Source organism: Octodon degus, unplaced genomic scaffold (genome assembly GCF_000260255.1).
Source record: "Octodon degus isolate 3935 unplaced genomic scaffold, OctDeg1.0 scaffold00057, whole genome shotgun sequence".
NCBI lineage: Eukaryota > Metazoa > Chordata > Mammalia > Rodentia > Octodontidae > Octodon > Octodon degus.
In genome coordinates this window covers 4,115,266-4,134,488 of record NW_004524633.1, presented here as the reverse complement: position 1 = coordinate 4,134,488, position 19,223 = coordinate 4,115,266, and the positions used below count along the sequence as shown (strand labels likewise).

The 19,223-nt window shown below is 51.5% G+C and overlaps 1 protein-coding gene and 1 pseudogene across 1 annotated transcript in view; one reads left to right on the top strand and one right to left on the bottom strand.

Moving 5' to 3' along the window:
- Positions 1-19,223, bottom strand: part of Dnajc6 (DnaJ heat shock protein family (Hsp40) member C6) — a 118,929-nt gene that overhangs the window by 85,020 nt on the left and 14,686 nt on the right. The window lies entirely within an intron of this gene.
- On the top strand, positions 7,209-11,950 carry LOC101560614 (annotated as a pseudogene).

Genomic DNA, 19,223 nt, shown 5'->3' with positions numbered 1-19,223 from the left:
CGGGGGCGGGGCGCTTCGACCCGCCCCGGGAGAGCCCGGCCGCCTCCCCCGCACGCCCTCCGCGCGCAAAGCCGGGCCTGGAGCGCCAAGAGCGAGCGCGCGCTCCCGGACAGGCGGTCGGCGCCCGCGTCTGCTGAGTGAATGAGTGACGGCTGTGGGCAGCCCCGGCCTCGCCGCCCGAGGGCCGCAGAGCTGTGTCCCACCGAAAGGGGAGGTCACGAAGGAGGATCCGGGTTGGAAGCCACGTTCCCCCCTAGGGTTTGGGGTGACCAGCGGCAGCCGCCGGATAGTCACCGGACAGCTCCCCAACCGCCGGCAGATGGGAACAGCACAAACTGCTGCAGCCATGCAGCCCGGCTGCCCTTTCTTCTCGCCTCATTCAGTTGGCTCTTTCCTTCTTTCCTTCCTTCCTTTCTTCCTTCCTCCCTCCCTTCCTCTTTTGTCTTCTCTGCCGTCGTTCAGGCTGCCCTTGAACTTAGTGTAGCCCCGGCAATCCTCCTGCCTCAGGCTCCCAAGTGCAGGGATTACAGGTGTGCGCAATGCTTGGCAACTTAATTGTTTTCACTACCGCATTTAAAAAGCCTCGGTCCGGATCATTTGGACGCTAAGGTGTTCTGGAAGTTCCAGCTCTATTGAATAGGTCTAAGTGAAAGAAATTAGCTGAGTTCAGAAAGACGTCCTTGGGGCCGGCCAAATAGCTCAGCGGATTAAAGCACCTGCAAGCAGGTGCAGGGTCCAGGGGTTGGATCCCTGAGCCTGCCGTGCCAGCCCCGGACCCTGAAATGGCAGTTGAGACTGGGCGTGGTGGTGTACCTGTAATCCCAGCTCTTGGGAGGCTATAAACAGGTGGATCACTGAGTCCAATCTAGTAGTGAGACCCTGAACACCCTGTAGACTCTTCCCTAAAATTTAAACAAAAAAAGAAAGAAAAAAACACGTCCTCTGGTCCGTCAGGCACAAAATCTTTGAGGAAGAGGATAAGGTGAAAGAGGTCAAAACACTGAGTTCCAGGGACCCAGGTCCTGCTGGGGATATGACACCTTCAGTGCTGGCACAAGAACAGTGAGAGAACCTCAAACATTGATGCTTTGCCTTCAGTTTCCAAATTGTCACATTGGGGCTGGAGAGACAGCTCAGCGGCATAAGTGCCTGCCTGGAAAGCACAAGGTCTGGAGTTTGATTCCCCAGTACCACCAAAATAAGTAAATAAAAAATCATCAGATTGGTATTTTACTTTACCAAGTGACTCCTGTGGTCCTTTAAAAACAAAATTCCCACAGCATCTTAAATAATCTATGAGCATGCCTTTTTCTTTTTATTCATTGTGCATTTACAGGGGGTGTGTGTACTAGTGACCACAGTGTGCCTCAACAGATGCGGGATTCATAATTGCCACATTTAAGAGAACTTAGAGAAGCGCAGATTTGAGAAAAGAGAGCACTCAGGATCCCCTTGCTTGACCTGAGAGTCACAGACATGAGGCGGGAAGAAAGCGCAGAGGAGGCGTCTGCCTTCGTGCTTTTGGATTTCTTTCTCCCTCGTTTGCAAGTTTAAAGAAAAACATGAATGAGTTCCAAGGCATCCTCTTAGTTTTTTTAATGCTTACTCTTAATTTAACATAAGCAAAATGAAATAGGATCACTAGTAGTAACCCTGCAAAGCTGGAATAGAAAGCACTTGGTAAGGCAGGAAGATGCAGTAACTACACTAACTTATGACCATATAAAGACTAGGACTTAGGGCCAAGGTGGAATACGCACCAATTTCAACATGATCCTAAAGATCAAAGCCATAAAGAGTTCACTTATCCACGAAGATCTCTTTCTACAATGAACATAATAGGCATATTATCATGATACAGGTGCAGTAATATTTAAATTACTGCCCAGCATACTTAGACTAAGCCCACCACCGTGGCACGCTTGTGACTATGGCCCGGCTGTCTGGGGTGCGAGACCGCTGTCTTGAAGTCATCATGAAGTTAGTACCTGGCATATTTATAGTAAGTCCTTTGCAGCGGCCCCTCATTGTTGCTAAGGCTGGGCTCTGCATGCGGCACCTGGCAGCCCTAATCCCTCTCGTGGAAGGAGCTCATGAGAAGCTGATTATTTTCCAGGAGGGCTAACCGAGAGCTGTCCTGCTGTCCTGCATGAGAACCTGGGTATATAGGAGGGATGCGGCGGTGGCAAACCCTCAGGTGAACACTGAGAGCCCAGCTCAACTGGTTTTCCAGGATGGAAGCTGCTCCATAGTTGACTTTGTCCCAAGGACACCAAATCCCCCAGGAGCGGGAGGAGCAGCAGGCCCTCCTGAGAGCAACCTTTCTTCCCTTGTCTGTGGCTGACTTCAGGTGCTCCGACCCAGCAGTAAAGACTGTCACGTGAGGAGAGGGGACGACTGTCCCTGAGAGGAAGTTCCCGGAGCCAGCCTCCGTCCTCCCCACTACTGGTCCTGCCCCCTCCAAGCTGCCTGTCCAAGCGGAGACCACACACAGGCCTGTGGGCCTGAAGCCTGGGAAGGTCCACCAGAACCTGGCTAGGGTATGAGCTGTGCTTTCTGATGTCCAGGAATTAGAACACACTGCTTGAGGTGCGCTTCTGGGACCACGCTGGACAGGACGGAATTCTGGGCCTAGCGCCTCCTGGCTCTACGATGCTGGACAAGTTACATGCTCTCTTCCTGTCCTGTGAAAGGAGCAAAACGATAGCATTCTCATAGCAAGGCTGAAGCAAGACTTAAATTAATTCTTAGCAAACAGTAACTACTTAGCAAATGTGGTTACAATCAACATTTTTGTTCTGCTGCTTTTAATATGTAAATAAACCCCTTGCTTTAAAACACAGTTTTTTCATCTGTGAATTTAAGCTAAAATTTGCCCTACTCAATTTCTTACCACTACACTACGTGATATCATGAAAGCATTTTGTGTCCTGTAAAGGGGTCGCTCTGACATGACCATTTAGATATGTGTGTGCTCATCTTTTCTGTTGGATTTGGGTTCTTTCTGGACAGAAATTCAGGTTTTGCTCAGGTTTGTGCCCCTAGTAAAAGAGCATCTCATGCTCGTTCAATACTGAGTACACAGCCACTAAATTAATCAATTAATGAATTAGCCCAGTGTGGTGGCACATGCCTGTTATCACAGCACTCAGGAGGCTGAGGCAGGAGGGTTGCCATGAGTTCGAGGCCAGCCTGGACTTCACAGTGAGATCCTGTTTCAAAAAACTTAAAGAAAAAAAAAATTAATAAATTAAACAGAAATGTCACACTATAGCCTTGTCCAGTGATTTTTTTTTTTAGGGGGGTGGCCTGGCTCAGGATACCTTAAGGGCAGGTCTGGTAAGGCATGAGGATCTGGGCATCAAACCACAGAATCCTGAGCCTGACTGCTTTGCTTAAGCAGGCACTTAAACAACTGGGCCAATGGGCAGGCACCCCCAGTGATTTTCTTCAAAGAATAAAACACAATAAAACAAATCCTTTAGCTGTAGTATATAAAATAAACTTAGTTTATGACCATTATGGTCACAAAAGTGAAATAAATTGGAAAACAACAGTTTTTAGAACATGATAAGCTGTTCCTTAAACTATTTAGGGTATGGCATGTGTGTTTGTCACGTGTGTCTGCATGGTAGTGACAGAAATGGACTTCTCACTGTGGTATCTGAGCATAAATGCCTGGGGCCTCCGTGACATTGACTGTCCCCTGCACAGCAACATCAGAACTCCCCCCAGCAAGTGGACAGCAGTTCAACTAAGTGGAGAGTAAAGGGGGCAGAGCTGACACCTGCGTGTACTTTGGAAATCACTGGAAGGAAAAACGTTTTCATTTTCATGAAAAACAAGCTCCTAACTTGAGGATTGGTGCCGCGGACTTTCTAGAAGTGACGCGGACAAGCTGAGTGCAGAAGAGCCACTCGTTTGGGGAAGAAAATTACAAGGCTGGGTGCTAGGGCTGCCTTGGGCAAGGGCTGCATAGTCAGGAAGCACTCCGCCTATCCTCCCTCATGGGAGGAGTCAGACAGCACAAGACGCACCAAGCATGCAGCACACGCTCACGCCTAACTCCAGCCTGCGTTTGATGGCATCTAAGAACCCACCCAATGGAAGTCCCGACATTAATCAAACCAACGCTAGTGATGAGGGTCTGACACACTGTCCACCACAGATGCCCTGATATAGCTCATAAAAACTGGTGTGTAGGGGCTGGAGAGATGGCTCAGTGGTCTAAAGCACCTACTTGAAACAAGCTTGGCAAAGCACAGGGACCGCGGTTTGATCCCCAGCACCACATGCCAGCCAGACCCGCCCCCTGGTGGGCTGAGCTGGCCACACACACACACACACACAATAAATAAATGTAATAAATAAAAATAAATAAATATTTAAAAAAAAGAAAGAAAAAAAGAAACCCTTTCCTGTTTAAAAAAAAAAAACTGGTGTGTAGAGCACCTGTAGAGTGGTGTGACACATTTTATTGTTACTTGTGACTCTAGCGCCTGGGAGCATCTGTCGTCGGCCACCCAGGTACTTCAGACAGCTCTGACTGGCAGAGATAAAACTCCCCAAGTTTCGCCACGCCGTGCCCAGCCCCTGCTCTGTAATAAGTGTTCAGAGTGTATCTGCTAATTGTATGAAAATGTAAACTTTTTTTTTAATTGCTGAGAGAGGATGCTATCAGCTCACAGGAAAACCTACCCTGGGTCTCCCTGAAGACGCAGCCGGCACAGCTCCACTTGCTGGCCTCGACTCGGCTTCCTCAGGATGGTGCCCAGCCTGGGGCTGGCCTGAGTGACTCCCGGGAGAGCCGTGGGCGCTGCAGGTCTTCATAGGAGCAGAGCAGCCTCAGCCCACAGGCCCACTGACCCCACCTGGAGAAGCAGTCCTGGGATCCGCTGCCCCCTCCCGGAGAAAACAGGCTTGAGTTGGTTGTGACGCACCGACGCACGGAGCCAAGCCGACCACCATGGACGCTGCCAACCCTAGAGCCTCCCAAGATTAAAATAATGTGCTTACAGTTACATACAGTTTTCTGCTCAGTATCATTAAATCTGAGCATTTATTCTCCGTAACCGCGTGGTGCCTCGCAGGGGCTGGGTTCTGACGCACACACCTGGAGCTTGTGAGGGAAGGTGGGCACCAGACACAGCTGTGACCACTGCCCCAGGACCCGAGTCCCCAGGCAGAGCCGCCAGGCACAGACCACTGTCAGCACCTGGCTGGACTGATGTGACTAGCACTTCCTGCTCACTGAGCTACATCCTGGGCTTTTCCCACATTCGCCCACCCCAGCGTAAAAGTGCACGACAAGAACAGTGACACCGGTGCCCTATTCAATGACACCACAGCTCTGACCTGCTGCGAGCTTGGGGCCAAGACTGGGCCCCAAAGTTCCTCTCTATCTTCCATGTGGACAGAGCCCCACAGCTGGGCCCTGACACACAGTATAACGCACATGTTGCGCTCCCTCTGGGACCCGGCCACACACAGGTTCGCTGTGACCTGCTAGATGCTCACTGGGGCCTCACTGCGGCCACTTCCACAGAAGCAGAAATGAGAGGAGCAGCTTCCAGGTGCATCCCTCAGAGCGGGAATGGTGCTAGCCCTAAGATGACCTTGAGCGTGGAAGACCTCCGCAGCCCAGCAGAAAGCAGGACCCTATGCCCAGAGCCTCCAAGAGGCTGGGCTGATGACCTACAGCTCAGTCACCACAGCAGAGAAGCAAGGGATGCTGTAAGAGCCATTTTGCTTTTTTCTCCTATAGGTAGCCAGATGGATCCTAATAGATTTTTGTCTGGGACCAAACCCCTCTGTTTCAGTGACTTACCACAACATGTCCTGGGAATTACATGTCCATGTGGAGGAAGACACAGTCTGTCCCTGCCTAGGCCCCTGCTCCCTGTCCATCCTGGTGCATGGAACTGGGCAGCTCTCAAAACCACAGGACGCAGGAACACGGAAGGCAACATACGGGGCACGCCCTGGGGTCTTGGTGAGGGTTCTCTGCTCCGTTTCTTGTCCTTGTCCTCAGCAGAGGCAGAGCTGAGGCTGCTGTGCCTGTGACCCCTCCACCTGAGACACTTCTGGGCCAGACCCACCCGAGGGTGGCCCTACCATGTTCTTCACATCTTCCTTGTGGTGAGGCCTTCCTGTCCTCCCACCCTGTTGCTCTGCTCTGCCCGCATCATTTCAGTGCATCAAAAGCATCTGAAGCCATCCACGGTGCCACAGGACGTAAAGAAACCAATCGTCACCTTGAGATGATTTGCTTCATTGCGGCCACTAAAGGTAAATTTGGAGTTCTGGGGAGATGTTTGGAGATGCGATCTCCAGGGGGCCCAAGGTGTGGGGGGGTGTCTTGGGGGCGGGGCAATCCAGGAGCTGAATCTCTGGCTCTTGGTCCCTGCTTGAGCCCAAGCACTGAGAACCAAATGTCTGTGGCTGAAACAAGTGAGTCGGGCTGATGCTTTGCTGCTGCGGCCAGTGCAGAGCCAGAGCTTGGGTTGGGCCCCAGGGGCACTGGACTCAGGGCTTTAGAAGGACGAAGCTGCCAGGCTGCTGGGCACAATAGCGCCCGCCTCAGACGTGATGCCCCAGACCTTGGTGATCCCAGTGGCACCTGCTCCACCCAGCGCAGAGCCAGCCCACCACATCAGGAAAATAATCCAGGTTCATGCAGGTCCCTGGACCACTCAGCTCACGGCACAGCGGAACCTGACAGAGCCATGCATTTCAGATTCTATGATGAAAAGCGTAACATATACTTTAATTTTAAAAAATCATCATTTTCTGGGCTGGTGAGATGGCTCAGTGGTCTAAAGCACCTAATCTACTTAGAACAAGCTTAGCAAAGCAAAGGGACCATGGTTCAATCCCCCAGCACCACATGCCAGCCAGCCCCGCCCCCTGGTGGGCTGAGCTGGCCACACACACACACACACACACACACACATAAATAAATAAATAAATAAAAATAAATCATCATTTTCTGAGACAGGGTTTTGCTTTGTAGTTCAGACAGGCTTTGGACTCACCACCATTGGCCCAGGCTGGCCTCAAACTCATGGCAACCCTCTTGCCTCGGCCTCCCCAGTGCCGGGATTACAGCATGGGCCACTATGCCCAACTAAAAATTATTTTTCAGGAGCGGTCTCTGTGAGAGCGGTGGGCAGGGTGGGAGTCCCGCTGACCGCAAGGACCCCATGGTGATGTGGAGGGCATCGGCAGGCCACACTGTGTCCATCACCCAAGACGACGGGGCAGCTGATGACTGGGAGACCGACCCTGATTTTGTGAATGGTGTAAGTTGTAAGTGAGAAGGAACAAAGATGGGGCACCAGAACGATGCAAGGGTCTGGGCACCAGGAGCACATCAACACACACAAGCTAAGAGAGAATGTCTTTCAAGGACAGCAAAGTCTCAAGGAGAAGGAACCTGAAGCAGGACCAAAAGCCTTCCATAGCTATGGAGGAAAATTCCGTGTGGCACAAGACGGGACGGATAAGTCAGCCGCTGGCCACAAGCATCAGTGGGAGCTTTCTAAGCACTGTTCTCAAGTCGGTTCCATCCAGGGTTTTGGAGGCGAGTTTGGTGCCAGATGGACAGAGCTGACTGGTCTGCAGCAGGCTTTGCGTACCAGGCGAGGACAGAGAAGCAAGCCTCCCAGAAAGACTGCTCCAGGGGTTCTGGCGGCAAGTACGGTGTGCAGGCTGGCCGGTGACAAGAGTGCTGTGGGCTTCAACTACCAGGGCAAGATGGAGAAGTACGAGTCACAGAAAGATTATTCCAAAGGCTTTGGTGGCAAACATGGCACTGACAAGCACAAAGTGGATGAAAGCAGCTTTGAGTATCAAGGCAGAACAGAGAAACATGAGCCCCAGAAGACTATGTGAAAGGGCTTGGGGGAAAATTTGGTGTGCAGACAAACAAGACAAACGTGCCCGGGCCAGGGAGATGGCTCAGTGGAATAAGCACTTCCCTGGCAAGCGCAAGGGTCTGAGTTCAATCCTTGGTTCCGCAAAACAAAAAAAAGAATATCCAATGCCCCTTTAAAAAAAAAAAAAAAAAAAAAAAAGACAGACGTGCCCTTGGCTGGGATCCCCAAGAGAAATTACAGCTACATGAATCTCAAAAAGATTTTAAGACTGGTTTACGCGCAAAATTGGTGTTCGGTCTGAGAGGTAGGACTCCTCCACTGTGGGGTTTGATTAGTATGGTGTTATGGTTTGTGCCTAGTTGTCCCCCCCAAAGCCTCATGTAGGTCATGGGACAGAAGTGGCTAGAGGAGCAGTGGGTGGCTTGAGGGGCGGGGCCAGAGAGCCAGGGCAGGGCTCAAGGGGCGGGGCCAGAGGGTCAGGGTGGTGCTCGAGGGGGCGGGGCCAGAGGGTCAGGGTGGTGCTCGAGGGGCGGGGCCAGAGAGCCAGGGCAGGGCTCAAGGGGCGGGGCCAGAGGGTCAGGGTGGTGCTCGAGGGGGCGGGGTCAGAGGACCCGGATGGTGCTCGAGGGGCGGGGCCAGAGGACCAGGGCGGGACTCGAGGGGCGGGGCCAAAGGATCAGGGTGGGGCTCGAGGGGCGGGGCCAGAGAGGAACTTGAACTGTTAAACTGACGGCAGGAGCCTCCCCCCACCCGCCCGCCCCCCTCCCCTTTGCCTGGGGTACTCTCTTGGAGGTATGGTGCAGATCATCCTGGACACGGTGGCGCCCCAGCCTCTCTTCCAGACCCTATAGCGCGGAACGGCAGTGTCTTGAGGTCTTGCTACGTAATTCAGGCTGCTTTAAACTATGAAACCTCCAGTAACTGTGAGCTAAATAAACCTTTCCTTCCTTAAGCTTGAGTGTCGGGTATTTGTCCCAGCAACGAGAGAAGAGTAACTAAGACATATGGGGTACTCGCGTGGATAAGAATATGTCCACGTTTGAAGGCGTGGCACAGGTCTCCTCTGCCTACCAGAAGACTGTCCCCGTCGAAGCTGTGACCAGCAAGACCAGCAACATCAGGGCGAACTTCGAAAACCTCGCTAAAGAGACAGAACAGGACAGAAGGCGGAAGTGCAGCGAGCACAGCGTAAGGCCAGGGAAAGGCAGCGCGGGAGGAGGCTCAAAGCAGGCTGGAGGAGCAGGCCAGAGCCAAAAGGGAAACGCCCCTGTGTCCCCTACTCCTCAGCCAGCTGAGGAGAAGCGGCCTTCCACCCCTTCTATGAGGACGCAGTTTCCTTGAAGGCGGATCTGAGCCACAGAGGTCCTGCCGGTGGGAGTGAGCCTGAGCCTGCGTACAGTACCCGGCCGGCCACAAACTGCCCGGAGGCCAGCAGCCAGCGGGGCTTGGCCTATGTTCTGCAAGCTGTCTGTGACACCACAGAGGCCTCGGGCCACTACCAAGCAGAAGAGAACACCTACGATGAACGACCTGGGCATCACGGCCATCGTATTGTATGACTACCATGCTGCAGGGGATGACGAAATCTCCTTTGACCCTGATGACATGTCAGCAACACTGAGATAACCCACGATGGCTGGTGGCACGGGGTGTGTAAGGGCCGGTACCGGCTCTTCCCAGTCAACTACGTGGAACTGCGAAAGTACGCAGCCCGCCAGCCTTCCGGCGCCGGCACAGATCCACGCTGCAGATCACGCCTTCGCTGGTGTGGGGCTTTGGTGGTTTTTTTTGTTTGTTTGTTTTGCGGAACTGGGGATTGAACTCAGGCCCTTGCACTTGCCAGAGAAGCGCTTATTCCACTGAGCCATCTCCCCGGCCCCTGGGTTTGTATTTTTTGTTTTCGTTTTCTTTTCTGAGGGTAGGGAGGGGAATATACTTATTGCTTTTATATTTAATACTTTTACCGATGCTTTTGAAAATGTTTATGCCACAGAACTTACTAATATATTGTAATCATGATCCCTAGGAGCTCGTTGGTGATTGTTTTTGAACATCAATTCCTTTTTTTACCAAATTGGCTGTCATGTGCGGCCACTCAGGGGCCTGGGGCTCTCCTGAGGTCAGTAGCATGTGTTGTCCATATGTCGGTCACAACAGCGGGTCTCCCAGGACAGACAGCTCTGGAGTGGCTGCCCACATCAGAAGCACTCCAGAGCATCCATGCTCAAGGGCAGAGGGAAGGGACCTGGCCAAGGGTCAGACTGGCGGGAACCACCAGCAGGCTTCCCTGTCAGGCGGCAGACCCCATATCTCATCCCATGTGACCCCAGGCTGTCTGAGGCTTTCTTGCAAGCTGCTGTCTTGTCTCTTCCCTGGCTCCATGGCTCTCCTGACACCCAACCCCTGCCCTGCTGTGAGGTGTCACCAAGTCCTTCTACTGTTCCCTCACCGCTCGTCTCAGGCTCTGGGCTTAGTGGTGAGCTTGGAGCTAGTGTTGGGCCCTGGGCGCCACACAAGGCTGCTGCCCTGACGCTCAGACTCTTAGCTCGTGCAGTGGAGCGCAGCAGGTGTGGCCGTGTGGCTCAGCTTGGGGGAGGCAGGTGCCTTCTGGGTGTGACCTGCCAGAACGTGCCCTCATCAGGGAGTTGTGCACTTTGTCAAAATCTCACATTCAGTTAGCAAAATTTGATTGATGTGGCTAAAATGTGACCGGGAGCAAGCAGGCACTTCCTCCCAGTGTGCCACGGTGGTGTCTCTGAGCTGCTGTGCCCATATCATAGCCTGCCACTTGCAGGGCAGAACAAACGCGTGTCCCTCCTGAGACACCAGGACCAACCCTGTTTGTGCAGAGGATCAGGACTCAGGAGTGTTTCCAGCAGATGCATAGAATGTTTCAACTGTTGGGGACACCTGGCGGCATGACGCACGCAATGTCTCTCTGGAAGTGATTTCTGCAGAGTCCTTGCTTTCCCACTGGTAGGTTGGGTTGTATATACAACTTATTGTTTCTGGATTTCTGTAGCACACCTCATAGGCATGATTTTTTAAACAAATATTCAGAATAAACTTTTTTTTGGACTCCCCCAAAAAAATTCTTTTCAACTAGCTTTTTTTTTTTTTTTTTTTTTAATGTATTTAGCACAAGCTCTACAGGATCTCACTACGTGGGTTGGACGCCTACTGATTCTCCTGTTATCAGCCTCCCAAGTGCTAGGATTAGAAGCAGGCACCACCACGCCCAGTCTCAATTGCCCTCTCAGGGCACCCTGGGGGAGGGTCCAGCAAGGCAAGCCAGGGATGGAACCCCACCCCTGCATCTGCCTAAGCAGGCTCTTTAGTCTGCTGAGCTATCTGGCCCGCCTCAATTAACTTCTTTGTAAAGAAAAAAAAAAAAAATAGAAGGGAGGAGAGGGGAGGGAGGGGAAGAGGGAAGGAAAGACAGAGAAATAGACAACAGAGAGAAGAAAGTAAAAGGGAGAGGAAGAAGAAGAAAAATAGAAATGCAGATCTGGGTCCGCATCCAGTAGCCTGATGTGAAATTTACCTAACTTCTCCAACAGACCCTAAGCGCCAGCCAGATAGCTCAGAAAACTAAAGCTCCTGCTTAGGCAGAGCGGTGTGCTGGGCTGGTCCCAACCCCGGGCGCACTGAGCCCTCTAATGAGACTGGGCGTGGTGGCACCCACCTGTAATCCCAGCACTTTGGAGGCTGAAAACAGGAGGATCACTAGGAGTCTGAACTGCGTAATGAGACCCTGTAGACCCTATACTAAATACATAAAATAAAAACCAAAAAACAGCCTGACCTCTGCCATGAAAGGCACGGCCAGCAGGGGCTGGGCGCCCCAGGATTCCCGCACTGCCTCCTCCCTGCGCTCCCAGCGGCACCTGCGCTTCCACGCCTCAGCTCACCCTGCTCCCACGCATGCTCTGCCACTGCTCACGTTTTTATCGCAACTGATTCTGCTCCCTGTTCCCAGGGAGAATGAGCTGAGTGACTCGAAACCCATCTGGAGGACCTGGGCACAGAGGCCAACAGGTCAGCCCCACAGGGCTGCGGCCCTGACGCCCTGAGCGGGGCCGGGCGCCGGGGGCAGGAAGCCACTGTGGCGCCCCCTGGAGCACCAAGACCTGAAGTGCTTTCGTGCTGTTCAGACCTCAGTCACTTGGATGGTACCTGGGCACATTAAAGGCAAATCTTAAACGATGTAGTTGTGTCCGCCTGTAATCCCAGCACTCAGGAGTCTGAGGCAAGAGGATCACCACAAGTTCAAGGCCAGTCTGAGTTACACTGTGAGTTCAGGTCTAGCCTGAACTACATAGCAAGACCCTGACTAAAAATAAAAAAATAAAAAAATAAAATGTTTTTCTAATTTAAAAAGTAAAAGCAGGGGCCAGGGAGATGGCTCAATGGAAAAAGCGCTTCCCTGGCAAGCGCAAGGGCCTGAGTTCAATCCCCGGTTCTGCCAAAAAAAAAGTAAAAGCAAATCATCCCCACTCTGTCCACCAATGCCAAGCTCATACTGCCCAGGAACACCCTCGAAGACGCAAGCCCGAATGAAGCTTTACCAGTTCTGCAGGTCCTCCTCACGCCAGCCCAGGGGACACCATCACAGAGGTGACAGAGCATTACACTGAAAAGAGACCGAAGAGGACATGAGTGAACGGGATAGATCCTGCGTTCACAGACGGGAACAATTCATTTCTTAAAATGGGCAGACAACAGGGTAATCTATAGAATCGAGCAACTGCTGTCAGAACACCAATAACGTCGTTCAAAGGGAGAAAATAATCCTGAAATTCTTGCAGAGCCACAAAAGGCTTCAAACAGCCACGCAAGCCTGACCGGAAGAAAACGAGGCTGGCTGCATCGCATTGATGCACATGGGCAGGACCTGGGCCAACGTGGCACCGACACGAGAGCACCACAGAGACCACAGCACAGGACAGAGGGCAGGCGAGCCGGGCACGAGGGCCACCAAGCCCCTGTGTGGGCGCCCAGGCGCACAGCGGAGACGTGAGACTCTCCCACGCACGAACTCCACGTGGAACAGATGACAGACTGAAGCACAAGGCCCAACACCACGTAGGAAGTCAGAGAAGATACCTGGACAGAGCTCTGTGATGTGGGTTTGGGCAGTGTGGTTTGGTTTTTGGTTTTTTGACCACAAAAGGACAGGCAATAAAAGTAAAAGTAGATTAATGAGATCACATTGAACTCAGACAATTTGCACAGCAAAGGAAACAACACAGTGAAAAGACAACCTACAGAATGGGAGGGAATATTTACAGACTAACAGATCGGTCAAGTAGTTAACGTCTAAAATCTAGAAGGAAATTGATTCAGTAGTAAATAATCCAATAAAAAATTAAAAAAAGCAAAAGACCTGAATGGACATTTTTTAAAAGAAGACATACGAATGGCCGATGGGTGCCTGGAAGGGCGTTAGGTGTCCTAATCACCAGGGCAAATCGGAAACACAACAGGCTATGACCTCACTCTGTCACAAAGGATGTCACCAGAGACAGAGGTGCGTGCTGGGCAAAGTGGGTGACAGAGCCTTTACTCACTGCTGATGGGAATGACAATGGCAACCGTTACTGAGAACCACGTGGAGCCTCCTCAAAAAGTTAAAACTAGGGCCGCTGTGACACACCAGCCAAAAAGTTAAAACTAGCCATGTATCCTGGCACACGCCTGTCATCCAGCACGCAGGGGCTGAGGCAGGAGGGTGGCCTCAAGTTCAAGATCAGTCGGGGCTACAAAGTGGGCTCAAGGCCAGCCTGAGCTGCAGAGCGACACCCTGTCTCAAAAAGGCAACAAACAAACAAGAAAAATAACGCTATCTCTGCATACCCATCACTGGATCGCTGGATTTAAAAAATTGAATACAGTAGCATACTATTTAGCCATGAGAAAGGAAGCCCTGTCATTTGGGACAACAGAGATAAACTTGGCTGATGCATTAAGTGAAACAAACAAGGCACAGAAAGAAAATGACCACATCACAGAGAATCACACCCTGGAGAACTAACAAGTTGATGCCACAGCAACGAAGAACAGAACGCTTTTTCCCAGTGGCCATGGGTCAGAGGACTAAGGAGATGTCAGGCATGGCACAGACAGCGACAAGCAGGAAGAACAGGCACAAGGCTCGCTCGAGCAGGGCGACAGACATTAAAGATGGCACACAGCATGCTTAAAAAAATCAGAGACTTTGAGAGTTCCTGCCGCAGAAGGGCAATTCTGCGAGGTGACGCGCTCGTTTGTTAGCTAGCCCCCCTCCCCCACCCAGCAACCACCCTCCAGGACACGGCGTCACGTCAGTTGGTGAGCAGCATCTTAGAGGGGCAGGGTGGAGCTCAGTGGGAGAGCGCACGTTCAGCATGCCCTGACCCTGAGTCTGACGCCCAGCACCAGAATAAAAACTTAAATGCATTTGTGGCACAGTCCTTACTTGAATTTATTTAACTGTTTACTTCCGACAGATCAGGCTGATAGCGAACAGATGCATCAGACTTTGTAAAATCAATATGCTCTAAAGCAGTAAGGCTTTCAGGAAAAGCACAAAACAGTATCATCATGATACTGAGGTGAAGACAGATTTGCTAAACAGAACCCAAAAAGCAAACCCATAATGCAGCAATAAATAAAGTAGATGATGATATGAGATTTGTGGCGGGCCTGCAGCTGGGCGGTTGAGCACACACTCGGGGTCCCTGGGCCCTGGGTCCACTCCCAGCTCCACAGCTTGCCCCAAAGACTTTTTTTTTTTTTTTTTAAATCCTGCCTCAGCTTTATTTGTACAAAGAGCACAGGAGGACACCAGCCCCCCACAGATGGCACCCCAGGGGTCATACCAGTCCTTCTGTTTTTACATCAGCAGATAAGAGGTTTTTACTGTGGCGCCTTCACGGGGGTCTGGGCACCTTTGGGGGCCTGGGCTGGAGCAGAAGCCAGAGCCCAAGCCTTGGCCAGAGCAGAAGCCAGAGGCTGGGCCTTGGCCGGAGCAGAAGCCAGAGCCCGGGCCTTGGCTGAGTCTAACCAGAAGCTGGGCTCTGTCTAGAACCCCTAAGAACTCAGAACCTGATGGCGTCCTGCTCCAGGGCAGTGGAGTAAGTAGTGAAGCAGGACCAAAATACAAGCAGGGTGACAGAAAATCGATGCAAAGTTAGCTCTCAAGTCTCCCTCCTTGGCCCCAACAACTGATAGCTGCATTCTCCAAATGGCACTGAGAAAGCCACCACCAAAAGGACTCCAGGCGGGGGGACAGCAGGCGTGTTCAAGGCAAGGACAGAGCTGCATTAGAAGCCCTCAGCCCAGCGCTACAAGCCTCCCGGCACCTGAAGGGCCTGCTGGTGTCACCTGAAGGAGCCAGCGGGGGCAGGCACACCCCACCACCACTGGTCTCCAACCCATCTCCCAGAGCTCAGTGAAATGGGCTTGTTCCCTAAAGACAACCAAGACAAATGAATAAAGGAAACCATTGTAACTGGGAACAAACAGTGATGCTCCAAGGGCCACCAAGGCAGCACTTTCAGAGGAAAAAGAGAAGTCTGGCAAAGCAAGCTTCGGCAGTGCCTCCCCAGCCTGCGGATTCCTGGGCCTGAGCCCCCCAGGCTGTAGGGATCTGGTCTACAAGCTCCCCCTCCCCCACCCACCCCATTTTTACATTACACGGCTCACTGTCTGCACTTTTTGAATAGGCTCTTAATTTGCTTTAAGGGAATTTTCTGATAAATCTACAAACAAAATCATCTGGCTGTAGGTGCACTTAGAAAACCGTGGCGTGATACGTGTCTTCTCCAATCTGTGCCACCCATCATTCACCCACTCTGACTTAGGCACTTTTAGGAATAGCTTAAGGATAACAACTTTCAAAAGGTAATTTCTGGGTGGGTGGAAATCAGCACCATGCAGCAGGCTCTGCTCTTAGAGGACCCAAACAGCAGCGAAAACATGTGCTGTGGATTGCAGAAGCCTCTTTGGGAGCCTCGGGTCCCCCACTGTGTCAGACTTTGGTTGCTGGGACAAGACACCTGAGAGAATTCACTACCAGGGAGGAGAGGCTGGACTGGGCTCCTGTTGTCAGAGGGTACAGTCCATGGCCAGCTGCCCCACTGCTCGTGGCAGCCAGGAAGCAGGGAGAAACAGGCTGGCCCCCAAATCTCCTCAAAGGGCCTGCACCCCGTCACCTCTCCTCCTCCCAAGAGGCACTTCCCAGAGTGAACATCCTTTCTGAGTGCCACCACCCCTGCAGACCGTGATTTCCATGCGTGAGCTTTTAAGATCTAAGCTGTGACAACCATGTGGCTACAGGACTCTCAGCACATAGCTTCATAACTTAGAGCGTGGAGAACGGGGCGTCTAGACTGAATGGGCTGTATGTTGAGGTAAATCCCCAGTACTTGGGGTTGTTTTTGTTTTTTGTTTTTCATTTATGTATTTGTGTTTGGTACAGGGTCTCACTATGAAGCTTGGACTCCTAGTGATCCTCCTGGCTTAGCCTCCCAGCAGGGGGATTACAGGCATGCACAACCATGCCTGATTTTGGTGGCCAGCACAGTGCACCTGGGGTTCAGTGCACCTGGAGTTTGGTGCACCCAGAGTTTGGGGCTGGCTCGGCATGTGGTACTGGGGATGAAACCCAGGTCCTTAAGTTTGCCAGGCAGGAGCTCAGACCACCGAGCTATCTCCCCAGCCCCCTGCCCAAGTACTTTTTATTATTTATTTTGAGACAGCATCTTGCAAAGTTATCCAGGTGGTCTGGAACTTATAACCCTTCTGTCTTGGCCTCCTGAGTAGCTAGGATTGCAGGCAGGAGATAGTGATACTTTACAACTCTGATTTTCAATGTCTTCATCAATAAAAGGGATATATTAACACTTATCTGTCAGGATTGCTGTTAGAATTAGACGCAAAAACAAATGCTAAGAATGTGCATAGCCAGCATTATACAGGAAACGGGGAATAAAGCAACTGTATTGTTCTTAAAAGCACTCACCTACTTTGCCTATCCAAGAGCTGAAGTCAAATGCATCACCTCATTACTCACATCAAAGCCAACGGCTCCTTCCCTCATTTCTATTGTAGTTTTCTGCATTCATCAGAAGAGACGAAAGACACAGCTCCAGGCCTGCTCCTCCTATGTGCCTAGTGCGAGGGATCCAAACACAGCAACAGCAAAAGACGACCACTTTGCATACGTCTCGGGACTCCACTGGTGGAATGGCTAAGGCTGGGGACTGGCAAGCAGAACAGAAGCTCCATCTGGTGTGTGAGGGGTTCAAGCCCAGAAGAGTCGCATGAATGAGCGCCTAGCACCATCTTCCCCATCCCTGAGCAGAAGGGAGAGGGACTGAAGTGTTTCCTTCCTGGGTCCCAGCAGGACTCAGTGACACAGAACTGGGCCCCGAGTTGGACAGCTCTCCACCTGCACTGCCACCACCCGCAAGAAAGCCAAAACGGAACACAAAGTAAGATAAACACCATGAGCGGTGATAAAGGAAAATGTTAGGGGACAGCTGGGAACAGGGGACAAGTTCCAGTCCCTCCGCACACCACGAAACATGGCGCAGCACACAGATAACTGGGAGATGGGAAGGAACTGTTCAATGGGAAGGGGAACAAGGGAGGAAGAGAAGAAAGAAAGGCAGGGAAAAGAAGAAGAAGAGACTAGAAGGAAAAAATGGAAGCAAAACTTTGTATATAAGAAGGAAAGAGGGGCTGGAAGGAAAAACCGGCAAGGTATAGCACACACAGGCCCAGGTTTCCCACGGCAAATGTGCTCACCAGGACCACCTCAAGTGCACCAGCAAAATTAATGCTTTTTTTGTTTGTTTCTTATTTTTCTTTTTATCATATTTGGTTGTTGCAGGGTCTAACTACGCAGATCAGACTCACAGTGATCCTCCTGCTTTCAGCCTCCCCAGCACTGGAATTACAGGTGTGCACTACCAAACCCCAACTCTGGAAGGCTCAACGTGCTCAAGGGCAGGGCTGGTGTGGCATGTGCTGCCAGGGATCAAACTGCAGTCCCTGTGCTTGCCTAAGCAGGCGCCTTAGTCTATTGAGCTATCTTGCCAGCCTCCAAAACCAATGTTTTTTAAAAAGTCAGCAGTGTGCACTGCCCAAGAAGGCAAATAAACAAAGGATGCTCTTCCGGGCATCAGACACTGAGCTAGGGAGCGGCACTCTAAGGTGAGGGCAACTGAGGAGGCCACCCAAAGTAGAAAGCGAGACGCATTTCGGGCCCAGGCACTGTAGCTCAGAGCATGGTAGCTCTGTGACAGGGACATGGCTGGGGATACAGCTCACACAGGAAACGCAGCGTGTCCACAAACACACACACACACACACACACACACACACACACACGGACATGCCTCGGGAGGGCACACCCTGGGGATACCAAGCCAGATGGAATCAGCCAGGCCTGAACCACCCACCATGCCAGACTTGTTTGCAGGCACCCAGACAGGCGACTGCTAGGAGCCCAGGAGATAAGTGGTGTAGGCAGTGAGGTCTTAAAGCGGGGACCAGGGTCACTGAGGGTGGGGAAAATGTCATGGGATTAGATAGACTGCGCAACCTTACACATACAGTAAGAACCACAGAGCTGTACATTTTAAATGGTCAGATTTTATGACACATATATCAATAAAGCAAGGGCCGGCCAGATAGCTCAGCAGATTAAAGCACCCGCTTAGGCAGACGGAGGGACCAGGGTTTGATCCCTGGCATGATGTGCCGGCCCCGCCCCTGGAACACGATGAGATAGGGATTGAGACTGGGCATGGTGGTGCACACCTGTAATCCCAGAGCCTGGGAAGCTGAAAATAGGAGGATCACTCCAAGTCCAATCTGTGTGGTACTAAATACAAATAATAATAATAACAATAAATCAATAAAATAGGAAAAAATACATTAGACTTTCATTTAAAATGTTTTCAACCTAATTTCTCCTTTAGCCATGTAAGAGGAAATCTTATCCAATATTTTTTTTCTTTCAGTACAGGGTCTCACTACGCAGATCGGACTCGTAGTGATCCTCTTGTTTTCAGCCTCCCAAGTGCTGGGATTACAGGCGTGCGACACCTCACCCAGTCTCAATCGCTGTCTCAGTGCGCCCAGGGGTGGGGCTGGCCCAGCACACAGGGGATCAAACCCCGGCTGCTGCATCTTACCTAAGCAGGTGCTTTACCTGCTGAGCTATCTGGCCAGCCCATTACCCAATGTTCTAAGAAAATAAATCCCCACAGAACTCTGACACTCAGCACAATATTTTTTTTTTCCCAGAACCGGGGATTGAACTCAGGCCCTTGTGCTTGCCAGGGAAGCGCTTAT